General features: G+C 45.0%; 1 pseudogene; it reads right to left on the reverse strand.

Moving 5' to 3' along the window:
* LOC142255882 (forkhead box protein I1c-like) overlaps window positions 1-26773 on the reverse strand; it is a 44150-nt pseudogene that overhangs the window by 7437 nt on the left and 9940 nt on the right.

Genomic DNA, 26773 nt, shown 5'->3' on the forward strand with positions numbered 1-26773 from the left:
AAGGAGGTGAAAGGTAGCCCTCGAGCTGTGAGGCGCTTAGAGGAAGTCGGGAGTGGGGACTCCCAAATTAACTGCCTAGGTTGCAGACAGTGGTCTGGGGCTAGAGGAGTCAGACCCCCTGTCGCAGGGGATTGTGGCGAGGTGCCCAGACCCATCGAGGAGGATGGCTGTCAGCCCGGCCCTGTCACCGGTCCGGGACCAAAGGCACGACGGGGTACATGGACCCTAGGTCGGGGAGTAGCTTTAGGCAACCCGACAATTCACCTGAGGGGAACGGAGCCTTCACGATCCGTTCCCACCCGCTCCAGAATTGGGGCATTAGCACAACGAGGGGGATAGGACTTTCCAACCAAAATGGTCCAGAAAATCCCAATTGTGAGCCCTGAGAGCAAGCTCCCTTACTTACCCATAGTAGGGAGTGGGGCCCGACTAGTTCCAAGCTACCGGGCCATCAAGTTAAAGTCTAAACTAAGTGCCAGCAGGCAGGTCACGGACCACCAGGCAGCACCACTTGGGGACGGGATCCGGACGAGCTCCCCTCAGCGGCAGCGGTACCCAGAGACTTTGTTTACCCAGTTGTTGGTGTCTACTTATGAACTGAGTGAGTACGAGAGTGATCCCTTCATCCCCACGGCACTTCCCCCTTCACCGAGTTCCGGGGCATCCTCTACCAGTGGAGGGTTCCAACACCTTGCTGCCCCATTCCATCATCCCTGGGTACTCCCAAAAGCAGCAGTGGTACTCCTAATTACCACACACCACGGGTGGCGTCACGAACTATAACTCCCCTATAAAAACTCCCTTTTCATTCAAGTGGCCGCAGTCCGGAGACCCTTGAGCCACAGCGAACCCGGATCCATGCAGCTTGGCGGCTTCCACGGGGGCGGTACACATGGCACACCAAGAAGAAACAAAACTCAGTAAAAAACACAATGAAAAAATGCAAACAATCTAATTTACAGTTTTAGTGTATGAGCTAATCCCACCACGTTCCTTGGCACCTATACTGCATTCTAAAAAGTGGTAAATTATGCCTCGACCCCCCCTGCATATCCCCACAAAAAACCTTTTGAATAACTCCCACGCTTTACTCAAATGCAACCGGACCGATCAGATAGGTGTCTTTACCGCAGCTCCTGTCCCTCCTCCCCGCTGGTAATCGCCGTCCTCTCCATTTGATTGATGTGGATGATGTGTCCAACATCATTCACATAGCCTGACAAAATCTCGCACTTGCGCAGGCACTTAGCGGTTTGCGCAGACGCACTTTGCTCTATACTGCTGTGGGTTGTTACTGATGCATGTTATGTTAGGTTTCAGATGCTGCCCGCAGCAAGGCAAAGCATAGTGTTAAGCGGGCTTTACACGCTATGATATCGTTAATGTTTTGTCGCCGGGGTCAAGCTGTTGGGGACGCACATCCGGCGTCATTAACGATATCGCAGCGTGTGACACTGACCAGCGACCTTAAGCGACCTCAAAAATGGTGAAAATCGTTCACCATGGAGAGGTCGTCCCAAACTCAAAAATCAGTAAGGGTTGTTTATCCAGGTGGTTCGTCGCTCCTGCGGCAGCACACATTGCTGAGTGTGACACCGCAGGAGCGAGGAACGTCTCTTTACCTGCCGCCGGCCACAATGCGGAAGGAAGGAGGTGGGCGGGATGTTACGTCCTGCTCATCTCCGCCCCTCCACTTTGATTGGCCGGCCGCTTAGTGACGTTGCGGTGACGTCGCTGTGATGCCAAACGTCCCTCCCCCTTGAAGGAGGGATTGTTCGGCAGTAACAGCGCCGACGCCGACCAGGTAAGTATGTGTGACGCTGCCGTAGCGATAATGTTCGCTACGGCAGCGATCACAAACAATCGCATGCGCGACGGGGGCGGGTACTTACACGCTCGCTATCGCTACAAATTGCTACCGTGTAAAGCCCCCTTTACTGCGCGAACCACGATCTTCCTGCGCTTGCGTGAGATTTTGTCCAACTATGTAGATAACGCAGGGAGTGTCATCCACATCAGTTACATCGAGAGGACGGCAATTACCAGAGGGGAGGATGGAGAAGAGCCGTGGCACAGACACCCATCGGACCAGTTGCATTTGAATACAGCGCGGGAGCTATTCAAAAGGTTTTTTTGGGCATAATATGCAACTTTTTAGAAAACAGCATAGGTGCGAAAGAAGGTGCTAGGATTAGCTCATACACTAAAAAAAACTGGTGACAGGTTCCCTTTAACGTAGAGTTATTTTTAACCCCTTGCAAATGAAATTATATCTGCCAAGTATATTGTTTACTATGCTGGGTTTAAAAACAATTTTTATATGTAGTTTATTCCCAATACACATTACCTTTTAGTTACTTCTCCCAATGTTTTTGTATTTTTGCACAGCCTTCCTGCTCATCAGGGCTTAATATCTGGATTTGCTTTGAAGTTATCACTGTGTTTATATGTAAAGTCTCATTGAATATGTAGATTGTTCAGAGCGGCCGGCCTTCTCTGTTTATACACAATATTGATATTCATTTACCGGAGCATGCCGTCATCAAGATAACAAGACCCCTGAATTATTTTGGGAAAAAAAAAAAAGTCAAAATGTCCAAATAAATATTGACCCCTTTTATGAAATTGTTCCCTTTTTTTTTTTTTTGCCCCCTTTTGTTACATATGCAATTCCTAAGAAAAAGGCACTAGTTACTTACAAATCCCAGGAATGCATAAAGGCAAATAATAAAGGACTTCAAAATGTATACAACTGTAATGGAATTACCCAGAGGGAAGAAAAAGAAAAAAAAAAAAAAGGGAAGGCTAGTTGTAAACTTTTTTTTTAAAAAAAAGTTAAAAAAATAAATAAATATGTAAATTAAATGCTGATTAAATAATTATAAAATAAAAAACAGAACTTAAACTGTCAACTCATAAACAAGGAAAAATCTCAGCACAGCCAGGCCAAATCATATAAAAATATTTATTAGAGCAGGATAAAAAAATGCACATAAGGGTCTCCATGTGCATTTTTAATTCACTTTAAAAAAATAAATAAATAATATTATAATAATATAATAAACATCACCAATCAGCAAATAACAGACATATTTGTTCCTTTTAATTGTAACAACTGATACAACAGTAATTAGAAAATTTGAGGTTCAGTAAATGGTGTAAAAAAAATAAAATAAAATGGTGTGGTTGATTTTTTTTTATCACTATTAAACCCATAAAAAGAGTAATAAAAAAATGTAACTGAGGTCATGTTCACATGTAGCCAAAATGCTGCACTTTTTCTGTTGCTTTCTCCCTGCACAGTTTTTCGGTGTCTGCACCACACAACACAATACCAATCTTTATTGATTATTGCACTTTTGCTGCTTTTTCATGTTTCCTCCCTATGTTTTGGTGCAGATGTTATGCAGTGTTGAAAACTTTTAATACTACAAAAAAGTTTTGATTCTGCTCTTAAAAATGCAGCAGTTTTTTTTTACTTATGTTTTTCTCAGGCTCCACGTAGAAATTTCTAGAGAAAGAAAGCACCAAAACCGCACATTACAAAAGCCTAAAGGCTCACATTGGATTCAGATTTCATGCCATCACTACTACTACTTTGCTTAGACATTTAGACTGTGTTCACATGTAGTATAAATGCGGCATTTTTTATGCTTTTTTTTGTTGGTTATTTTTGCACATAAATTCTGCTGTGTGGTTTAGTTGCTTTTCTTTCTGTAGAGACTTCTATGTGGAGCCTTAAAAAAAAAAACAACAAAAAACCCCAAAAAGTTAACTGCAGTTTTTTAAAAGTGCAGAATCTAATCTTTTATGTACTGTAAAAAACACATGAAAAATGCGGATTCACATCTGCACCAAAAATGCATCAAATATGGGGAAAAAACTTGAAAAAAATGCAACAAAAATTCAATAACCAGAGAAGATTGTTATTGTGTAGTTTGGTACAGACTAGAGTTGAGCGCGGTTCGCGGTTCTCCAGTTCTAGGCTCGAGTGATTTTGGGGGTTGTTCGAGATCGAACTAGAACTCGAGCTTTTTGCAAAAGCTCGATAGTTCTAGATACGTTCGAGAACGGTTCTAGCAGCAAAAAGCAGGGCTTTTTACAGCTACAGTGTGCAGGAGCCATCGCTGGCAGCCTGCCAGAAGCTGGTAACCAAGATAAACATCGGGTATCCAAGCAAAGCGCTTTGGTTAGTAACCCGATGTTTATCCTAGTTACGTGCAGGAAGCCCACACTTCCCCGCTCAGCTCACTCCGCCCCCTCCTGCCCGCGGCATGTACACATACATACACACACACACACTCACATACACACACACACACACATGGCCCCGCTCGGCTTACCTGCGGTGATGAAGTCCCGCCATCCCGACCTCAGCGCTGTCACTGTCCTCCATGGCCGCCGCTTGTCACATCACCTCTCGCTTCCGACCCGAGACTGACTAGCGGTGACGTCACCGGCCTCTCGCGATACTTGGTGTGAAGACGCCGGTCATTGAACTCAGTGACAGGGGCTGTCAGTGTGCTGGAGATCAGCGCAGGTAATGTACCTCGCTGACAGCAGCACTTGTCATCCCCTGCAGTGACCTGGGCTGACCCATTGATGTTAGCTCAGGTCACTGCACTGCTCTCCCAGCCAATGGGGAACATTCTGCTCTTCATTGACTGGGACAGTGTGGATCGTCATGGCAACCCCTTGGATTACAGCAGACCTGGATTTGTTTTTCATTCTAATAAATTGGTGAAAGAGGGAATGTTTTGGGGAGTGTTTTTTCAAATAAAAATGTGTTTGTCGTCTATTTTTTTTATTACTGACTGGGTTGGTGATGTCGGGTATCTGATAGACGCCTGACCTCACCAACCCCAGGGCTTGATGCCAGGTGACATTACACATCTGGTATTAACCCCATATATTACCCCGTTTGCCACCGCACCATGGCTCGGGATGAGCTGGGGCGAAGCACCAGGATTGGCGCATCTAATGGATGCGCCACTTCTGGGGCGGCTGCGGCCTGCTATTTTTAGGCTGGGGAGAGTCCAATAACCATGGACCTCCCTAGTCTGAGAATATCAGGCCCCAGCTGTCTGCTTTACCTTGGCTGGTGATCCAATTTTGGGGGACCCCCTACGTGTTTTTTTTTTTTAATTATTTATTTAATTTAAAATAACAGCGTGGGGTGCCCTCAGTTTTGGATTACCAGCCAAGGTGAGGTTGCCAGCTGTGGTCTGCAGGCTGCAGCCGTCTGCTTTACCCTAGCTGGCTACAAAACTAGGGGGAACCCTACGTCATTTTTTTTTTCATTTTTTTGGCTAAATACAAAGCTAAGCACCCCTTAGTGCCACATGAAAGGCACCAAAGGGTGCTCCACTTTTTCTCCACTTTTTCTCCACTTTTTCTCCACTTTTTCTCCATTTTTTTCTCCACTTTTTCTCCACTTTTTCTCCATTTTTTGTCCATTTTTTGTCCACTTTTTGTCCATTTTTTCTCCATTTTTTCTCCATTTTTTCTCCACTTTTTCTCCACTTTTTTCTCCACTTTTTCTCCACTTTTTCTCCACTTTTTCTCCACTTTTTCTCCATTTTTTCTCCACTTTTTCTCCACTTTTTCTCCACTTTTTCTCCATTTTTTTCTCCACTTTTTCTCCATTTTTTCTCCACTTTTTCTCCATTTTTTTCTCCACTTTTTCTCCATTTTTTCTCCACTTTTTCTCCACTTTTTCTCCACTTTTTCTCCATTTTTTTCTCCACTTTTTCTCCACTTTTTTCTCCATTTTTTCTCCACTTTTTCTCCACTTTTTCTCCATTTTTACTCCACTTTTTCTCCACTTTTTCTCCATTTTTTTCTCCACTTTTTCTCCACTTTTTCTCCGTTCTTTTTCTATGGTCAGTCTACCCATTAGCTCTGCCATGCATACTGTAGCTCTACACCTACTGCACATGTTACTTTATGATTGACATCTCTTTCGTACCAGAGCTGTCTAAGCCTACTCTGACCCCCTATTTGTCATTACTATATTGTCCTTGTACTGTATTATGACATTTGTATCATGTGTTTCATTTCTTGCTGTGTTGCAATTTTTTTGCTGCATCCCAATTGTACCTCTACATTGTTCGAGTTTATGTTATTGTTCTCTCACTCTTATGTGATACTGATTATTGTCATTTTTCATGATTACAAGCAGATAAGTCCAATCTGACGAAGGCTCAGGCCGAAACGTCATTTGTAACTTGTTTTGGACAAAAACATATATGCTTATGAAAATTTTTTTTTCTTAATACGGACCAATAAAGAGTGATTTTGCATTACTATCCGTTGTGACTTACTGACTTAGTCTGGGAGATTTAGAGTGCCGAGGTTACTCACTAATTTTATCTATTATTACCTCTGAGCACCTATATACCAGTGAGCAGAGCTTCCTCTACAGTAGTTCTCCTGATTACGACATGGACTCTGCTGCTGTGGACCCGGGGAGAGTGAGTGCAGATTCATTGCACCCACACTCATCACATGAAGGGTCCGCACTCCTAGAAAATGGGGGATACGTTCCCTGAGTGTCTCCCCCCCATATTCTAGACGGTCCAGAGTCGTCGTGGGACCCCTTTATTTTTTTTCTTACAATAAATTGGTGAAAGAGGAAATGTTTTGGGGACTGTTTTTTCAAATAAATTTCTTTTGTCGATTTTTTTTTTTTTTTTTTGTTAGTACTGACAGTTTATGATGTTGGGTATCTAATAGACGCCATGACATCACAAACTGCTGGGCTTGATCTCAGGTGACTTTACAGCTAGTATCAACCCGATTTATTACCCCGTTGGCCACTGCACCAGGGCACGGGATGAGCTGGGGTGAAGCGCCAGGATTGGCGCATCTAGTGGATGCGCCACGTCTGGGGTGCCTGCGGCCTGCTATTTTTAGGCTGTGAAGGCCCAATAACTATGGACCTTCCCACCCTGAGAATACCAGACCACAGCTGTCCGCTTTACCTTGGCTGGTGATCCAATTTGGGGGGGACCCTACTTTTATTGTGTAATTATTAATATTTATAAAATAATTATAAAAAAGAGCCTGAGGGGACCTCCACATTGGATCCCCAACCACGGTAAAGCTGCCAGTTGTGGTTTTCAGGCTACAGCCGTCTGCTTTACCCTAGCTGGCTATCAAAAATGGGGGGACCCAACGTCATTTTTTTTTTAAACTATTTTTTAAATAGAAAAAATTAATGGGCTTCCCTGTATTTTGATTGCCAACCAAGGTAACGGCAGGCAGATGGGGGTGGCAACCCATAGCTGTCTGCTTTATCTGCTGAGAATCAAAAATACCACGGAGCGCTACGTCATTTTTTTAAAGATTTATTTTTACAGCACTGTGATGTCCAGCAATCAAAATACAGGGAAGCCCATTTTATTTTTAGTTATTTAAATAAATAATTATAAAAAATATATATGGGCTCCCGCTGCATTTTTTGTATTGCTAGCTAAGGGTAATCCAAGCAGCTACTGGCTGCTAACCCCCACTGCTTGGTGTTACCTTCACTGGCAATGGAAAATCCAGGGAAGCATTTTTTATTTTTTTTGCCAAAAAACTACAAAAAAAGGACGTGAGCTTCGCCATATTTTTGTATGCTAGCCAGGTACAGCAGGCAGGTGCTGGAAGAGTTGGATACAGCGCCAGAAGATGGCGCTTCTATGAAAGTGCCATTTTCTGAGGCGGCTGCAGACTGCAATTCGCAGCAGTGGGGCCCGGAAAGCTCAGGCCAACCTGTGCTGCGGATTCCAATCCCCAGCTGCCTAGTTGTACCTGGCTGGACACAAAAATGGGGCGAAGCCTACGTCATTTGTTTTCTAATTATTTCATGAAATTCATGAAATAATAAAAAAAGGGCTTCCCTTTATTTTTGGTTCCCAGCCGGGTACAAATAGGCAACTGGGGGTTGGGGGCAGCCGTACCTGCCTGCTGTACCTGGCTAGCATACAAAAATATGGCGAAGCCCACATAATCTTTTCAGGGGGCAAAAAACTTCTGCATACAGTCCTGGATGGAGTATGCTGAGCCTTGTAGTTCTGCAGCTGCTGTCTGTCTGTATGGAGAAGAGCAAACAGCAGCTGCAGAACTACAAGGCTCAGCATACTCCATCCAGGACTGTATGCAGAAGTTTTTTGCCCACCAAAAAAATGACGTGGGCTTCGCCATATTTTTGTATGCTAGCCAGGTACAGCAGGCAGCCACGGGCTGCCTCCAACCCCCAGTTGCCTATTTGTACCCGGCTGGGAACCAAAAATATAGGGAAGCCCGTTTTTTTTAATTATTTCACTTATTTCATGAAATAATTAAAAAACAAATAACGTGGGCTTCGCCCCATTTTTGTGTCCAGCCGGGTACAACTAGGCAGCTGGGGATTGGAATCTGCAGCACAGGTTAGCCCGAGGTTTCTGGGCGCCTCTGCTGCGGATTTCAGTCCGCAGCCATCCCAGAAAATGGCGCTCTCATAGAAGCGCCATCATCTGGCGCTGTATCCAACTCTTCCAACAGCCCTGGAGCCGGGTGGCTTGTTGAGTAATCATGAGTTAATACTGGCCTTGTTTTACTAGCCAGTATTAAGCCAGAGATTCTTAATGTCAGGCACGTTTGACCCGGCCATTAAGAATCTCCAATAAAGGGTTAAAAAAAAGACACCACACAGAGAAAAAATACTTTAATAGAAATAAATACACAGACACATTAGAGACTCCATCTTTATTACCCCCTGTCAGCCCTCCACGATCCTGCTCTTCTGTCTTCTTTCTTTCTAGTGTAGTAGTAGTGACGATTGTAGTGAGGATGAGGTTCACCAGCCCATCACTTGGGGCTGGGGAACCTCATCCTCAGTACAATCCTCACTACAATCGGGAAGCAGCGTGCAGCCTTCACTTCGTGAGTGATCAGTGCTGGCTGTCAGCGGTAACAGCGGTAACGCACCGTGTACCGGAGAGATGCACTCGCAGGTCCTACATGACGCGTCATAGTCATGTGACCAGTCTGTAGCCAATGAGATAATAGCCACGTGACTGGTCACATGGCTATTTTGGCGTCACGACAGGTCCTGCATCTCTGCTGGCAGTGCCGGTCACGGGAGGATTCAGCGATCATCGGATGGAATAGCGGCAGGAGACAGAGTGCAGAAGGGATCGCGAGGACCGGTAAGTGTTATGGCAATGTTTATTAACTGTTTGTGTACATTTATCATGCATTTTTATGTGTTTGTGATTGCCTCCCATTATAGCCTATTGGTTCTAGTTCGGTTCGTCGAACGTTCGACGAACCGAACTCGAACGGGACCCCCGTTCGGCGAGCCGACCTCGAGCCGAACCGCGACCAGTTCGCTCATCTCTAGTACAGACACCTGTAAAAAAAAAACCCCATTGTATTCATGCAACGTGTGAACACAGCCTTACAGACACAAAAAAGCAACATATCATATAGTGAAGATGCAGCAAGATGAGAAAAACTGACTGCTCTGAGTTTATGACTATGAATGAATGAACAAAAAATAAATCCATATGTCCAAACTAGAGATGAGTGGGACGCACAGATGATGATACACCAGACCTGGATAATCAAAAGCTGCCTGGGACGCCAGAAGAGATATGTGGCTTACCGTCCAGTTGCCAGGTACTACTGGCCTGGATGCTAGACTGGAGTCCCGTGAATTGATCCATTCATCTCTAGTCCCAACCGTCCTGGATGCAGTGGACAGTCCCACATTTGGGTCTAAAGGCTACTTTACACGCTGCGATATCGGTCCCGATATCGCTAGCGTGGGTACCCGACCCCATTTGTTGTGCGACACGGGCAAATCGCTGCCCGTGCCGCACAACATCGCCCAGACCCGTCACACATACTTACCTGCCCGGCGACGTCGCTGTGACCGGCGAACCGCCTCCTTTCTAAGGGGGCGGTCCGTGCGGCGTCACAGCGACGTCACTGAGCAGCCGCCGAATAGAAGCGGAGGGGCGGAGATGAGTGGCCGGAACATCCCGCCCACCTCCTTCCTTCCTCATAGCGGCCGGGAGGCAGGTAAGGAGAGGTTCCTCGTTCCTGCGGTGTCACACGGAGCGATGTGTGCTGCCGCAGGAGCGACGAACTACATCGTTACTGCTGCAGTAACGATAATCGAGAATGGACCCCCATGTCACCGATGAGCGATTTTGCACGTTTTTGCAACGATGCAAAATCGCTCATCAGTGTCACACGCAGCAACATTGCTAATGCGGCCGGATGTGCGTCACAAATTGCGTGACCCCAACGACTCCGCATTAGCGATGTCGCAGCGTGTAAAGCCCCCTTTAGTCTTGCAGTCTCAGGCATCTTCTAAATGTCCCTCACTACCATTGCCCCTCTGACATCTCCTCCTGCCAGGGCCGAAAGAAACTGAATGTGCCTTAGGGTTTGGCCATGGTCGAAAAATAATCTATTACTCTTTTTCTTCTTCAAAATCATACAGGTATGGGTCAGGACAATGAGCACATTCAATTATACTCTGTTCCTTATCGATCCTATGTGTGCTAGAGTGTATCCCAAGCGTTAAGGTTGCTGCACTAGTTGTGTCATTGCAATTGTAATATACCTGTAGTTGTGGCCATTTTGCAGAAGCTCAAAATATAAGACCGATGCCATTTTTTTGAAGACTTTTGACATCTAGTCACATTGCACATTGTTGAGGCCATTTTGAAGGAGTCTAATGTCTAAAAACTAGCACCATGTTCTTGAAGATTTTGCTTGAGTAACATCTCCTCCACTGTGTGAGCGTCACTGCCATCTCTTTTTAAGCTCATAGTATGGAGCAGATTCCATTTTCTTGGAGAGCATTATAAGTTTATGTTTCCCTTATACTACTGATGTAATCACATGGTGACATGCTCTGTATTGACTGCATATAATAGACCGCGTTGAAAGGTCAGTAATCACACATGTTACATGGATGTGTATCTTTGACCTCACTCCGATTGATGCACATTGGCTCCACATGATGAGGTCGGTCTGATGTCAGATGGGGAGCTAAATAGGTTTTTTTGGCCATTTTGGTTTGCATTTGCCTCTTTCCCCTGATGAAGCCTGTAAGGGTGAAACATGCTTAGGAGGCGCGTTCTATATTTTAATGGCTCCTTGTCACTAGACAGTACAAAATAGGATACAATCACTGATGGTAGAGAATAAATGGCCGTCTTTCTCCACACTAGTTATACAATCTGAGGATATTGGAGCTGTAACCTCTGTGAATTTAGATCTATCCACCGTATATTACAAGCATGTGACACAACGAGCGCCATTATCTGACCGCTGGGAAGACATTATACACACTCATAGATAGAACTAAAGGAATAGAGTGTAATATTAATGTCCACCGTAACATGATTTTTCACTAGTTTCTCATTTTTAATTTAAAGTTGTGGTTTATTTTTAAATGATTTTTTCAGCCTTCGTCTATCGGGTTTAAAACATTTCACTTTTGGAATGCAATTTTGGTATGAATAGATTTTAGAAGCCATGTCATATTTGTAGAGCCCCCCAAGATGCCAAATCAGCAAAAAAAAAAAAAAAAAACTAAACCAAAACAATACAAAGTGACCCCATTTTAAAAACTACAATCATCAAAGAATTCATTTTGGGATGTGGTAAATTTTTTTGGACTCACAGGTGCCACGAAATTGAAAAATTACATTATCCCCACAAAAAAGGTTGTTGTCTTAGACCCAATCACAAAGCTAGTAGGATAAAGTGGATGCCACAATTTGTAAGACCCGCAACACACATCCGTTTTTTTTTGTACGTGTGCGGTACGTATTTGCACGTACCGGAGACACGTACACACGGAGACCCATGTTATTCAATGGTAGATGGCACACGCACGTAAAATCACACGGAACGTGTGTCCGTGTGGTAAGTACGTGTGTGCGCTTTTCTACATGGACGACATGTTCGTTTTTTGCCGGCAACACGCAGGCACGGACCCGCTTTAGTTTATGGGTCCGTGCCTGCACGGACCGCACACGGAGTATGTCCGTGTTCAGCACGTATCGTCCGTGTCCGTTTTTCATCACGAAATCTGCAACACTTGTTTCCAATCTATCAGGTCAATAGAAAGCAAACAACAACACCAGGATCTCATGATGGATGATTAAAATCATTTTGGGTAAGAATACGGGCCTTTAAAAACGGACAGCATACGGACAGCACACGTATGTATTTTTTGTCAATACGGACATTCCACACGCGCACACGGCTCGCATACGCCATCACACGGATGCCATACGTACCGGAGAAACGCCCCTAAAAAAACGAAACACGGACCCGAAAAACGGACCGTAAGACACGTACTTTTTTTTGCGGAAGTGTGTTTTAGGCCTAAGGCAATTTCTCCTGAGTGCGCTCATACTCCATTGGTGTTTTTCCAAAGTTTATAGAATTGAGATGTGAAAATTAAAAATTACATTTTTTTTCCCGCAAAAATGTTTTTACCCCCAATTTTTTTCTTTTACAAGAATAACAGGTTTAAGGCCAGTTTCACACATCCTTCTTTTTGCCGGTTTGGCGGATCCGGCGCGCTCCCGTACAGTGAATACAGTACAATGACAGCGCTATAACTTCTGGGTCACATGCGCCGGTCACATGACAGCATGTGACCGGCGCTTGTTGCGCTGTCATTGTACTGTATTCACTGTACGGGAGCGCACCGGATCCGCCAAACCGGCAAAAAGAAGGATGTGTGAAACTGGCCTAAATTGATGGCACAATTTTTAAACCAATGTCTCCTTAGTATGATAGTGTCTCATGGGTGGTTGGTAACTATGGTTTGGGCACACAGCATGTCTCAAACGATGGTGGCTGTTTGGTGACTTTTGAATCACAAGGTGTCAAAGCAGCAGGAACCATGCAAAAATAACCCCATTTTGGGATCTACATTATATAATACATTTTTCTAGAGGTATACTTGTCAGGTCTGGCGGTTTGCATGTTGGTGTCACATCTGCACCAGAGTCTGCTCCTGTGACGTCTACCCCAGTCACCACTGTATTCCCACTGCAGGTGGTGCTAGTGATAGGGATGGAGTCCGTAGCAGTAGCTCTGGTGGCTGCAGCCACTGCCCATCCACCAAGCTTGGTCTGTCTGGGACTTGTAGTACTACTAGCTGACTGTAGGGTTGTGTGCCTTCCAGCTGAAGTTATCAACTCCCACTCCAGCCAATTGGCAGGCACCACACCCTTTTTATATCTTCAGTGGGCTGCTGTTCTTTGCTAGATAAAGCCCTGTGTTTCCCTAGAGCGACAACCTTTACTGGTACTGTGCACACCTTGCTGGTTTGTCCCCTGTTTGACCTCAGCCTATTTTCCTGATATTCCTCCTGCCTGCTGATTTTGTACCTTGCCTGACATCTTGGTTTTGACCCTGCCTGGTGATTACCCCCATCTGTGGACTGCAGCCTGTTCATAGGTAGTGAACTCCTGGACCTTGCAGTAAATCCAGATCCCTGTATAGGGGTTAAAGGGTTTCAGGGTACCTTGGGATCCTGCTTAGTGGTTGGCTGGTCCTAGTCAGTTCAGGTTAACCATTTTGTGTCTGTGGTCCTGGACTGCTGTTACATTATATCTGGACCTTTTTTAAAAACCAAAAAAAAAAAATCAAATGGATCCACTCCAAGTGGTGGTGGACCAGCTGCAAAACCTGTCTGGCCTGCTCCAAGGACTGGCAAAGCAAGTACAACATCTTGCATTTGCCCAGGTTCAAGCTCCTGCAGCATGTCCCTCATTTTGTCCAGGGCCCTGTTGACTTCAAGGGCGTGAATCACGTGTGGTGCTCATCGAGGAAAACCTGGATCTCAGAGGCAATCCCTACCAGAGCAACGACAGTGCCTGAGTGGGCCCCAGGACACTCACTCAGGCGTCCAGGTACTCCCTGCTGACCCTGTAAAGTTAATGTTACCTGCCTGGTTGTCTCACCAAGGAAAATCTATGCGGCTGCAGGCCTTTGTTGATTGTGGCTCTGCAGCCAATTTCATGTTTTCTGGTGTAGCAGAGGAGCTGGATTTGCCTTTGCGGAGTCTAAACTTCCCTATTAAAATCTCCACCATTGATGATCCAGCTTTCACCCAGGGTGTGGTTAAGTGTAAGGCTACTTTCGCACATCAGGTTTTTTCCATCAGGCACAATCCGGAAAAAAAAACGGGTAAAACTGATCCGGTACCGCATCTGTTTTATCCCCATAGATTTGCATTGTTACCGGATTGTGCCTGATAGCTTTGCGTTGCATCCGTTTGTTTCTGGATGCGGCAAAATTAATTAAAGAGGCGGCCGGAGGCAACGTATCTTGCAATGTTTTTTTGTCCGGCAAAAAAACCCGCATTGCGCTGCATCTGGCCGCAGCGGCGCATTTTTCAATGCATGCCTACGGACGCCGGGTGCGGCAAAAAACGCATCTGTCCGCTGCATGCGGTTTCTTCTACTGCGCATGCTCATTAGCGTGCCGCAACCGGAAAAAAAACGGACGGGCCGTATGTAAAAACTTATGCAAAGGATGCGATGTTTTTGCCGCATCCGTTGCATAGGTTTCACAGCCAGATTGAGCCGCACTGCTCAAACCGGATGTATGAAAGTAGCCTAACTCAGAAGGTTTCTATGCTTGTTGGAGCTTTGTATTCTGAATCGTGTTTGTGTTTTGTTTTGTTTTTTTTTTTTTGTTCTGGAGAACCTGATGGCAGCAGTGGTATTGGGTATGCCATGGCTGCGTAAACAAAACCCGGTCATAGACTGGCACCAGGATGAGATTGTATGCTGGAGCCCTGTTTGTAAGGAGACATGTATGTATTTATCTATTTACCTGACTAGCGCTGAACCTGTCTTCTTACCTCATGCATTCAGGGACTTTGATGTGCTTTGTGTCGAATCTGAAAAATTACCTCCACACAGAGATCATGACTGCCTCATAGATTTGGTCCCTAATTCCTGGCTCCCCAAGGGTAAAATGTATTATCTTTCTGGTCCAGAGCGTCAGACCATGAAAGATAATGTAGCAGATAGTCTGCAGAAGGGCTTTATCAAGCAGACCATGTGACCAGTTGGCGCTGGATTTTTTTTTTTTCCTTAAGTCTATAAAAAGTCTGAGGGTACCGTCACACTTTAGCGACGCAGCAGCGATCCCACCAGCGATCTGACCTGGTCAGGATCGCTGCCGCATCACTACATGGTCGCTGGTGAGCTGTCAAACAGGCAGATCTCACCAGTGACCAGCCAGCAGCGATGTGGAAGCGATGCTGCGCTTGCACGGAGCTGGCGTCTGGAAGCTGCGGACACTGGTAACTAAAGCGGGCTTTACACACTGCGATATCGGTCCCGATATCGCTAGTGTGGGTACCCGCACCCATCTGTTGCGCGACACGGGCAAATCGCTGCCCGTGCCGCACAACATCGCCCAGACCAGTCACACATACTTACCTGCCCGGCAACGTCGCTGTGACCAGCGAACCGCCTCCTTTCTAAGGGGGCGGTCCGTGCGGCGTCACTGAGCGGCCGTCCAATAGCAGCGGAGGGGCAGAGCTGAGCGGGACATAACATCCCGCCTACCTTCCTTCCGCATAGCGGCTGGGAGACAGGTAAGGAGAGCTTCCTCGTTCCTGCGGTGTCACACGGAGCGATGTGTGCTGCCGCAGGAACGAGGAACAACCTCGTTACTGCTGCAGGAACGATTTTTGAGAATGGACCCCCATGTCACCGATGAGCGATTTTGCACGTTTTTGCAACGATGCAAAATCGCTCATCGGTGTCGCACGCAACGGCATCGCTAATGCGGCCGGATGTGTGTCACCAATTCCGTGACCCCAACGAGTTCGCATTAGCGATGTCGTAGCGTGTAAAGACCCCTTAAGTTAAACATCGGGTATGGTTACCCGATGTTTACCTTAGTTACCAGCGCACACCGCTTAGTGTGTGCAGGGAGCAGGAGCCGGCACTGGCAGCGTGAGAGCTGCGGAGGCTGGTAACGAAGGTAAATATCGTGTAACCACTTTGGTTACCCGATGTTTACCTTGGTTACAGCTTACCGCAGGCTGTCAGATGCCGGCTCCTGCTCCCTGCACATTCAGGATTGTTGCTCTCTCGCTGTCACACACAGCGATGTGTGCTTATCAGTGGGAGAGAAACAATAAAAAAACGAACCAGGGCTGTGTAACAAGCAGCGATCTCACAGCAGGGGCCAGATCGCTGCTCAGTGTCACACACAGCGAGATCACTAATGAGGTCATTGCTGCGTCACTAAAAACATGACTCAGCAGCGATCTCAGTAGCGATCTCGCTGTGTGTGAAGTACCCCTGAGACTACTACTAATCAGGAACTTAACGCTGTTACTGTATAGAATCAGTACCCTCTGCCACTCATCCCCGATCTCTATACCCAGCTCAAAAGAGCTTGGTGGTTCCCAAAACTTGATCTCAGGGGAGAATAGAACGCATTTAACACACCACAGGAACACTAAGTACCTAGTTGTCTTTTGGGATATGTAGTGTGGCGTCTGATTTTCAGAGCTTTAATATTTTCAGAGATATCTGTGGTGGTCTATCTGGATGACATCCTAATTTTTTTTTTTTTTTTCTGACATGTCCCATGCCCTACATGTATGCACTGTAGTCCAGAAACTCAGGGATAACTCCTTATTTGCTAAACTTGAGAATTGTTTTTGCTGATGAAGCCAATTTTCTGGGTTAAATTTTCTCTGTATAAGGCCTCCGGATGGATCCCTCAAAGCCTCTACTACCAATTAAGGAATGGGTGCAGCCCAAGTCCATTAAAGCTCTGCAGTGTTTTCTTGGTTTTGCAAATTTTCATTGTAAATTTATTAGAAATTTCTCCAATATTGCCAAACCGCTCACTGATCTAAGAAAGGGGCGGATGTGGTAGATTGGAAGCCTGAGTTGATTCATGCCTTTGCTAAGCTGAAGGAATGTTTTTCCTCTGACTCAACCTGATCTTGAGTGTTCATTTATCATTGAAGTGGATGCCTCGGAGGTTTGAGTGGGAGCGGTGCTATCACAAGGTCCTTAGTCTCCCACTCATCTTCGTCCGTGTGTGTTCTTTTCTCGTAAATTTCCTGCTACTGAGAAACTGACATTGGCAACTGTGACCTGTTGGCAATTAAATGGGCCTTTGAGGAATGGTGCCACTTACTTGAAGGTGCCAAACATAAAGTCAGTTATCACGGACCATAAAAACTTGACTCGCTTGGAATCAGCCAAGAGACTCCATTCTAGACAAGCTAGGTGGGCGTTGCTCTTCTCCAGATTTGATTTTGTCGTAACGTTCCAGCCTGGTACCAAGAACATAACAGCTGATACACTTTCCCGTAGCTTCTGTCTTTCTCAGCCTGATGACTCTGAACCAATACCAATTTTATAGTAGTTGAACGTATTATTGTATAGTCTGCCTCCTTGGATCTAGTAGAAGAGACTAGTATTGGTGCATTTGATCCAACTGGCCTTTGTGCCCAGCCACCCCGCTATTACCTGGACAGAGCTCTGCCAAAGTGTACCGCCTCCCCCCCCCCCCCCCCCTTCCTCCAACCAAGGACCGGAAGGCGGGTGAAAAGTACCACGACCCTGTAAGGTGTACAGTTGCATGACGGCTAGTGCAAAGTGTCTGGCATAAGGTTTCCTGGCCTGCAGTCCGATCATCCCATCACTACTCTTGCATTACAATAATGACCTTTTTTGTCTTCTCGAGAGTATAAAATTAGGACGCAAAAATTAAAATTACATTCTTCCCTTTTTAAATGTTTCTTTAGGCCTCAGTTTATCTCACAAGGGGTAGTATGAGATAATGGATTTTAGAGTGCAGATATGTCTGGTATAGTTTGTGGGTGCAACAGTCAGAGCCCTCAAGGTGCCAGAAAAGTAGAAAACCCTCCAAAACAACCACATTGTGGAAATTACACTCACATTCATCTAATTGTGTAGTGAACAATTGAACACTGATACGTCCCAGAATTTTTTAATGCTGGGCTGTGACCAAAGCTAATATTTTCATAAACTACTTCAGGGTGGGCCATAAGTATGGATACACCCTGATAAAATGGAAGTGGTTGCTGATATCACCTTACCGTTTGTACCATATTAGTACATGGGAGGGACAAAACATCTGAGGCCAGGTGACGCCCATGGCGGACATCTGTAAAGCTGCCATTTTGAATTCAACTTTACTTTTTTCAATGGGAATGGGGTCATGTGACACATCAAACACGAAGAAAAAAAGATTGCACAAGAAAAACAATGGTGTGCTCACTTTTAACATATCTTTATTCATTATCGAGTTGAAACGTTTGTGACATGGAGCAATGACCGTAACCCACTAAAGGATGTGCTCAAAGTGCTGCCCATTGTGTTAAATTGTCCACGCAATTCTCTTCTTTCACTCTTCTTGACTCACCAAGAGCAATACTGCTGAGGAAATACTACCACAGGCCTCCTGTATCCATTGTTTCAGGTGCCTCACATCCTGGATCCTTGATCTGCGGTATTGCTCTCGGTATGTCAAGAGTGGGAGAAGAGAATAGAATTGACAATTCAACACAATGGGCAGCACTTTTAGCTCATCCTTTAGTGGGTTTTGGTCATTGCTCTCACAAATGTGTCAATAACTTGATAATGAATAAAGATACGTTATAAATGAGCACAATATTGTTTTTAGTGCAATTCTCTACGTGTTTGTCACATGACTCCCTTCCCATTGAAAAAAAAAAGTAAAATTGAACTCAATGGTGGCTTTGCAGATGGCCGCCATGGGCGTCACTCGGCCTCAAATGTTTTGCCCCTCCCATTTACATATGCCACAATCTGTAAGGTGATATCAGACACCACTTCCATTTTATCAGGGTGTATCCATACTTATGGCCCACCCTGTATTTGTACACAAGGCAGGATTCAGAAGGGAACAATTGTTTGGCTTTTGGAGCACAAATTTCGCAGTAATAATTTGTAGGTGACACTTGCAGAACTCCCAAGGTGCCAGAACATCAGAAACCCTCCCCGTAACTGACCACATTTTGGAAACTGTACACGTCATGGAATTCATGAGCATTTTTATAACAAGTGTTCCACCATTTTCTGTACCATTGGGCTTTGGGAAATGAAAAATTCCATGTTAAAATGATCCGTAGATTTAGGTTAAATGTTCAATATTTCGCAGGGCTTCAAAGAAAAAAGTACCCTGTAAATTATAACATTCTCCTGCATTTGCCAATACCCAATCTGAGGGCATACATATATCTGGGCACACGACAAGGTTTAGAAGAGGAGAGCCATTTGGTTTTTAGGTCAGTTTCTAGTATTAGTTTATGGGTGCCATTTAAAGACCCCTAAACTTCCAAAACAGAAGAAATACTCAGTGATCTCAGTTTGCAAATTACACGCCAGGAAATCATCCATGGTTGAAGTCATTATTTTAACCCCACTGGAGTCTTTGGTTGTGCTGCAACTCTTCAAACTTTATAGTGCACATTAATTTCCCAATCAACAAACTTTTCGGCTGTTGGCACTCCTGAGTATTGACATGGCTGTGACTAGCTGGCACACAATGTGGCCTGTTATGTATATGTACCGCCCTGAGAGGGCTCGGCCGCTCCCTTTGCCGGGCAGAGCCGCTCGAGGTCCGGGCTCAGGTTGTCGGTGGCTCGAGCGCCTCCGGACCGGGGGCCACGTCGCTCTGTTAAGGGGTGGCAGTGTGGTGGTGTGGGACGAGGTGCGCAGCCGGGGGCCGCGTTGTCGTTGGACGGCTCATGACGCCACCCACGGGTCGTGGTGACGGGATGCACCACCGCTGCTGCTGGAGTGAAGGGGGCTCCCGGGATCGGTGTTGAGGGCGCAGCCTGGATGTTAGCCCCTCCGTGGGTTGGGGCGGTGTGTCCCGGGGCCCGGTGGGACAGGAGATGATGTCCGGGTGCGGTGCAATGTCGTGCCGGATGGCACTGGTGTACTCACTATTAATTCACACTCAGTCACTGGTAAACCAAAGTTCGGGTATGGTCGGGTCCCGCAGCCGGCTGCTTGTGTCCCTTGTGAGGCTGATGGTGGCCCCTTTCCCTTGCACCTTTTTTGTTTTGACTTTTGGCTCCCCTGCCTGGACAGTGGTAGCCCGCCCCCGGCGTTTAGCTGCCGGAAGAGCCCTCGGTTGCCTGCAGGCGCTGGCCCGTCGGATGTTTGGCCCTTGGCGGTGGCTCTCACCTGGTATCGGTGGGCTGTTGCCTTCTTTCGGGACTTTGGGTGAGGATGAACCCGTGAGGTCCAGACTGCAATCAGTGAATTTGCCTATACTCAGTGTCTTCTAAGCTAGGACGGGGTCTGAGTACCTGGTTACTGGTGCTCAGATTAGCTGTTGACTCCTCGGTTCAGGTCTGGCGGGCTCCAACCCAGGCCCGGTCCCTACGGTTCCGCCGGTCGCTATACCGGTAATCCTGCAGGCGGCCACCACAGTCTGCCTGCCTGACGTTACGGGGATCCCAGGCTCCAACCCGGGTCCCTGACAGCTTCTCCTCACTCCTCCTCTCCTCTCGTTTCTAACTACCAACTCTCTGTATCTCCTGCCTCAGGACAGTAGTCTCTTCGGTGGGAGGGCCTTTCTGCCTGACTCCGCCCACCTGATGTGTCCAACTGGCCCTGAGGGAGGCATCGGGTCTCCCTTTTGGGTGACTGGTGTGTCCTCACAAGGGATGGGGGTGTGGTGGGTCTTGTTACCTGTGACCCCTGGGGTCCAGGGCGTCACATATACCTGCCGGAATATGGGTGATGCCGCCATGGTGCTCTGGCTAGCGTGGGGACAGGATGCTGCTCTGGGGAGGGATAACGTTGGGTTACTCCTCTTACTACTTTTATCTGCATACTCACAAAACATGCTCTGTGTAAGCACTCTGCACCAGAATCTGTGTGGGTACTCTTTTGGGAAAAGAAAAAAAAAAGTATTTGAGAATGCTGTGGGGGAAAAAGGGCTTTGTGGGGGTACTCTGAAAACAGGCCAAAAAAAAACCCACTGGGAGGGTACTCTGGAAAAGCAAACCTTTTATAGGCACTCTAAAACTATGTTGGGGTTATTCTATTTATTTAGTGCTGTGCTGAGAGGAGGGGGGGATTAAGGACTAAGAAGCTTCATTTGTATTAATGCTTTTTTGAAAAATATACTACAAAAAGATCTGATGGGTAAAACTGTCACTGAAAAAAATCTTGGGTCTAGGAGTATACAGCAAACTCCACTCTAGTGACCAGTGCCAGGCAGCTGCTGCCAAGGCTGATAAAATAATAGGATGCATAAAAAGAGGCATAGATGGTCAAGATTTTGCCCCTATACAAGTAATTAGCTTCTCTAGCGCTTTCACTTAGAATACTGTGTAAAATTTTAGTCTACAGTGTGTAGGAAGGATATAGAAATCAAGATTTAGTTGAGTGCATGGACTGCAATATCAAGACAGATTATTCAACTTTGGGTTTTCAGTTTGGAAAACTTAAGCTAAAGGGTAAGGAGTGACTTTATTACAATGTGCAATTAGATGAAGGGACAGTATAGAGACCTCTCTAGTTAATATTTTACACCTCGGCCTGCGATGGTGGCAAGAGGCATCCTGAAATGTTATCCCTTCACAAGAAATAAGGTATGTGTGTGTGTGTGTCTCTTTCCCAAACAATAGCAAAGCTTAGTTAAACTTTTTGTTCTTTGTTAAATGATTATTTGGAAAATCTTAAATTGATAGATATATGTGGAATTCTATATTGCCTTATTTTTAAATGTACATAGTTAACGCTTAAAAAAATTCTACAGAATCTTTATGATAAACAGCAGCAGCCCAAAAAAATTGATATCTCAACAGCAGCCGGAATGACCTAGCTCTTGAGGTTACCTTTTTGCTGCCGTCACTGGAGTAGATAAGGTGGTCTATGATGAAATCACTGTAGAAATGGCTGAGGAATTGACGGCTTTGATTGGAGTCTGTGAAAGGATCTCTGAGGTGTAATGTGTCCTGCAAATCTGGGGATGGTTCCACCAGAGCTTGGGAGGAAACTGCTTAACGCAGGGAAGTTCTGCTGGGAGATATCATTGACCAGCCTCAGAGACACCGGCCTGTTCACGGAGCTGAAGTCCAAGGAGGCATTCATATCAATATAAAAGTTATTAAAATAAGGGGTAGAGCTGTTTCCAGGGAGAGATGTGCCCTTCTAGCTTTCTAAGGAAGCTTCCACCACTGGGGATGATGTGGTGACCATAGATAAGCTATCGCCACCTTCCCTCCCTAGAGCCGAGGACATTCTTCTCTTTAGCCGTGACAGCGTCAGTCTTGTTGGCTTTTGACCTGCGCTTTCTTCTCCTGTAGAAATTCCCTTTGTCCATTATCTTCTCGCAGTTGGGACCCAGGGTCCAGTAATTGCCTAAACATTGTAAAGATAATATAATATATAACCAAAGAAATACAAATATAATAGTGCTAAGATACCTAATATTATGAATACAGTAGAAGATATTAGAAAACAAAATGTGTGGGAAACGGGTTTTTACTGATACACTAAGTTTAAAAGGGTGTGTGTGTGTGTGTGTCTTTAATCTACAATTCATTTAAACAAAATTTATAGAATATATAAACTGTTATACTGTGTATGTACAGTCATATGAAGAAGTTTGGGCACCCCTATTAATGTTAACCGTTTTTCTTTAACAATTTGGGTTTTTGCAGCAGCTATTTCAGTTTCATATATCTAATAACTGATGGACTGACTAATATTTCTGGATTGAAATGAGGTTTATTGTACTAACAGAAAATGTGCAATCTGCATTTAAACAAAAATTGACTGGTGCAAAAGTATGGGCACCTAAACATAAAAGTGACATTAATATTTTGTAGATCCTCCTTTTTGCAAAAATCAGCCTCTAGTCGCTTCCTGTAGCTTTTAAAGAGTTCCTGGATGAAGGTATATTTGACAATTCCTGTTTATAAAACAATTCCAGTTCAGTTAAGTTTGATGGTCGCCGAGCATGGACAGCCGCTTCACATCATCCCACAGATGTTCAATGATATTCAGGTCTGGGGACTGGGATGGCCATTCCAGAACATTGTAATTGTTCCTCTGCATGAAAGCCTGAGTAGATTTGGAGCAGTGCTTTGGATCATTGTCTTGCTGAAATATCTATCCCCTGCGTAACTTCAACTTCGTCACTGATTCTTGCACATTATTGTCAAGAATCGGCTGATACTGAGTTGAATCCATGCGACCCTCAACTTTTAACAAGATTCCCGGTGCCGGCATTGGCCACACAGCCCCAAAGCATGATGGAACCTCCACCAAATTTTACTGTGGGTAGCAAGTGCTTTTCTTGGAATGCCGTGTTTTTTTGCCTCCATGCAACTCAATCTTTGTTTCATCAGTCCACAGGACCTTCTTTCAAAATGTAACTGGCTTGTCCAAATGTGCTCTTGCATACCTCAGGTGACTGTTTGTGGCGTGCTTGCAGAAACTGCTTCTTTCGCATCACTCTCCCATATAGCTTCTCCTTGTGTAACGTGCGCTGTATTGTTGACCGATGCACATTGACACCATCTGCAGCAAGATGATGCTGCAGGTCTTTGGAGGTGGTCTGTGGATTGTCCTGGACTGTTCTCACCATTCTTCTTCTCTGCCTTTCTGATATTTTTCTTGGCCTGCCACTTCTGGGCTTAACAAGAACTGTACCTGTGTTCTTCCATTTCCTTACTATGTTCCTCACAGTGGAAACTGACAGTTTAAATCTCTGAGACAACTTTTTGTATCCTTCCCCTGAACTATGTTGAATAATCTTTTTGTTTTCAGATCATTTGAGAGTTGTTTTGAGGAGCCCATGATGCCACTCTTCATAGGAGATTCAAATAGGAGAACAACTTGCAAGTGGCCACCTTAAACACCTTTTCTCATGATTGGATACACCTGGCTATGAAGTTCAAAGCTCAATGAGGTTACAAAACCAATTTGGTGCTTCAGCAAGTCAGTAAAAAGTAGTTAGGAGTGTTCAAATCAAGAAATTGATAAGGGTGCCCATACTTATGCACCTGTCAAATTTTGTTTAAATACAGATTGTACATTTTCTGTTAGTACAATAAACCTCATTTCAATCCAGAAATATTACTGAGTCCATTATTTATTAGATATATGAAACCGAAATAGCTGTTGCAGATCCCAACTTGTTTATAAAAGGTTAACATTAATAGGGGTGCCCAAACTTTTTCATATGACTGTATGTGTGTGGTATATGTGTAAAATATATGTATATGTGTAAAATATATATATATATATATATATATATATATATATATATATATATATATATATATATATATATATATATATTAATTTTCTGCTAAGCTTTTTTTTATGTTTTTGGTTGTACAATGTTTTATGCATGGCTACACTTAGGCAGTTCGAGGGTAAGAACTCAATGAATAGAAGTGCAAAGAATTAACAGGAGTGTTTTTGTATATTTAGAAGTCGACATATATTTCTAATTAAAAAAAAATTACAATCAAGGGCGACTTTTATACTATTGCAACAGTAAAATATATATAAGATATAGAATGATAGCAATCATAATTTTACCTGGGTCATCTTCATTTCCTGGCATTTTCTTAAAGCTCTCATTAAGAGGTTATGCAGAATAGAATTTTGCTATCCTGCTTTTTATTAAAAGGAATATTGTCCTCCATGTACTGGTATGTCTGGATAAGGGGTAATTTCTTTTCAGGTGTATTTTGTATGGCCATAGCAATAAGAGCTGAGTAAGAAAATGGAGGCCTTACTATATTCAAAAGCTGCTCCTGAGAAGCTATGGAAAACCAACTCTGATCTGTCCCAATGAATCCAGATGATTTTGGCAGATATGGTCTGAAATCCATAAGAAGGTGCCATATAGGAACTTGGGTACCTCCATGAAGATTGCAAAGTGTATTGTTGCCCATTAAGCCAAAAGTAAGGATTGGTTGAAGGTTGATAGTCCTCAATTCCATAAATGGCCAGCCTTGATGCTGAATCGAAGTTCTGCTCATTGATCATACTGAAGTTTTCATAATTTGATGCCATCTTTGTGGTCTCCTGGGAACTTTTTGGATGGGTCTAATGAAGATTTGAAGATCTCTGAGCTGGAAGCTTAATTCGGCTAAAAATCTTCACACATGAAGGTTCTGCTGGGAAGAGGTGCCTTATGGATTAGGAGTGGTGGCTTTATACTTCTCTGGAGCATAGATCCTCCCAGCTGGGGGACAGTGATTTGGTGTGATTTTTGGATATTTTATTTTTCTCAACAGCCAACTGCATGCACACCCTTGTCTTTCAAATGAGGCATACAAAGTGAAGGGCCAATCACCAATGAGTAAAGCTGGTTGAACTTGCAAACAACTGGGACCTGCTGAATTAAAAAAAAAACAAAAAAAACCCCAAAACAATCCCCTCCTGGAATCTGCTAGCCATATAAGTCTGGGAAAAAAAGATAACCAGCACGATCTGAAATTGGCATGCATCATATAAAAAGTGAAAATTCACAAATTTATTCCAACTGTACTATAATAAAAAAATGAGATTTTTAGCAAATAATTGATCAATTTTTTTCTGTGAATTTTCACTTTTTATATGATGCATGCCAATTTCAGATCGTGCTGGCTCCCCTCTCTCTGTTTGGTCGTAGTTATGCTACAAATTCTGGTGGCCGGTCACCACCATGCCATGCACGCCTGATTTTGGTTTGCTTTGTATTCCTCCTGTTGGTGGCTGTTCAGATTCAGTTACCTCACCCCTTTCCACAGGCAATGCTAATTAAGCACCATCTTGGATCTGGTCTGCCTTTATCAATGGTTGCTGTTTGGCACTGGGAGGATCAGTTCTGATATAGTCCTGGTATGGTGCAGAGCTTGCTCCACATGCTGGGACCTGGGCTGGTCTCTATCCACAAGTGCCTTTTTTGCAACATAGAAGCGGTTATATACAGGTTACAGGTATGTGTGCTCTATTATGGTTCTGCTTTTAACTTTATCTAGGAGGCCGCATGGCACATGAAATACAGAATGTAGAGTAGGATCCCCCTATTGAGATTTGCCGTGACGTTGGCAGGGGTGGCTCAAAAAATTGATCAATTATTTGCTAAAAATCTCATTTTTTTTATTGTAGTACAGTTGGAATAAATCTGTGAATTTTCACTTTTTATATGATGCATGCCAATTTCAGATCGTGCTGGCTCCCCTCTCCCAGCCATATAAGTCTATGGAGACCAGAATTCGGAGATTTAAAAACGTTGGTGGAAGTGTCGCGGGCGGAGGAGGGGACGCCGCGCTCTCCCAGTGCTGCTCGGGTCCGGCTGCCGCGGCTGCTGCGGCCTGCCACTGCTCGGTGGCTCGAGCGATGGGCCAGATCCCGGGGACTCGAGCGGCGCTCCTCGCCCGTGAGTGAAAGGGGGTTTTTGGGTGTGGGGATTGTTTTTTGTTCGTGATGCCACCCACGGTTGTGGTGATTTGTTGACACCACCGCTGCTCTGTATGGGGATCCCGGGAGGGATGGTATGGAGCAGCCAGTTGTTGTGTTGCCCCTCCGTGGGTAGGGGTTGGTGATCCCGGGGCCCAGTGAAGAGGTGGGGGATGCAGGGCTTGGTGGGCGCAGGGACGCGGGGGCAGCGCTGTGCCTTGCGGCACTGTGGTACTCACTCAGCTTGAGACGATGACACAGTTCTCGGTAAAACACACGGCTGGAAAGACGGTTCCCACGGA

This window comes from Anomaloglossus baeobatrachus, chromosome 1, assembly GCF_048569485.1.
Source record: "Anomaloglossus baeobatrachus isolate aAnoBae1 chromosome 1, aAnoBae1.hap1, whole genome shotgun sequence".
NCBI classification, from domain to species: Eukaryota; Metazoa; Chordata; class Amphibia; order Anura; family Aromobatidae; genus Anomaloglossus; species Anomaloglossus baeobatrachus.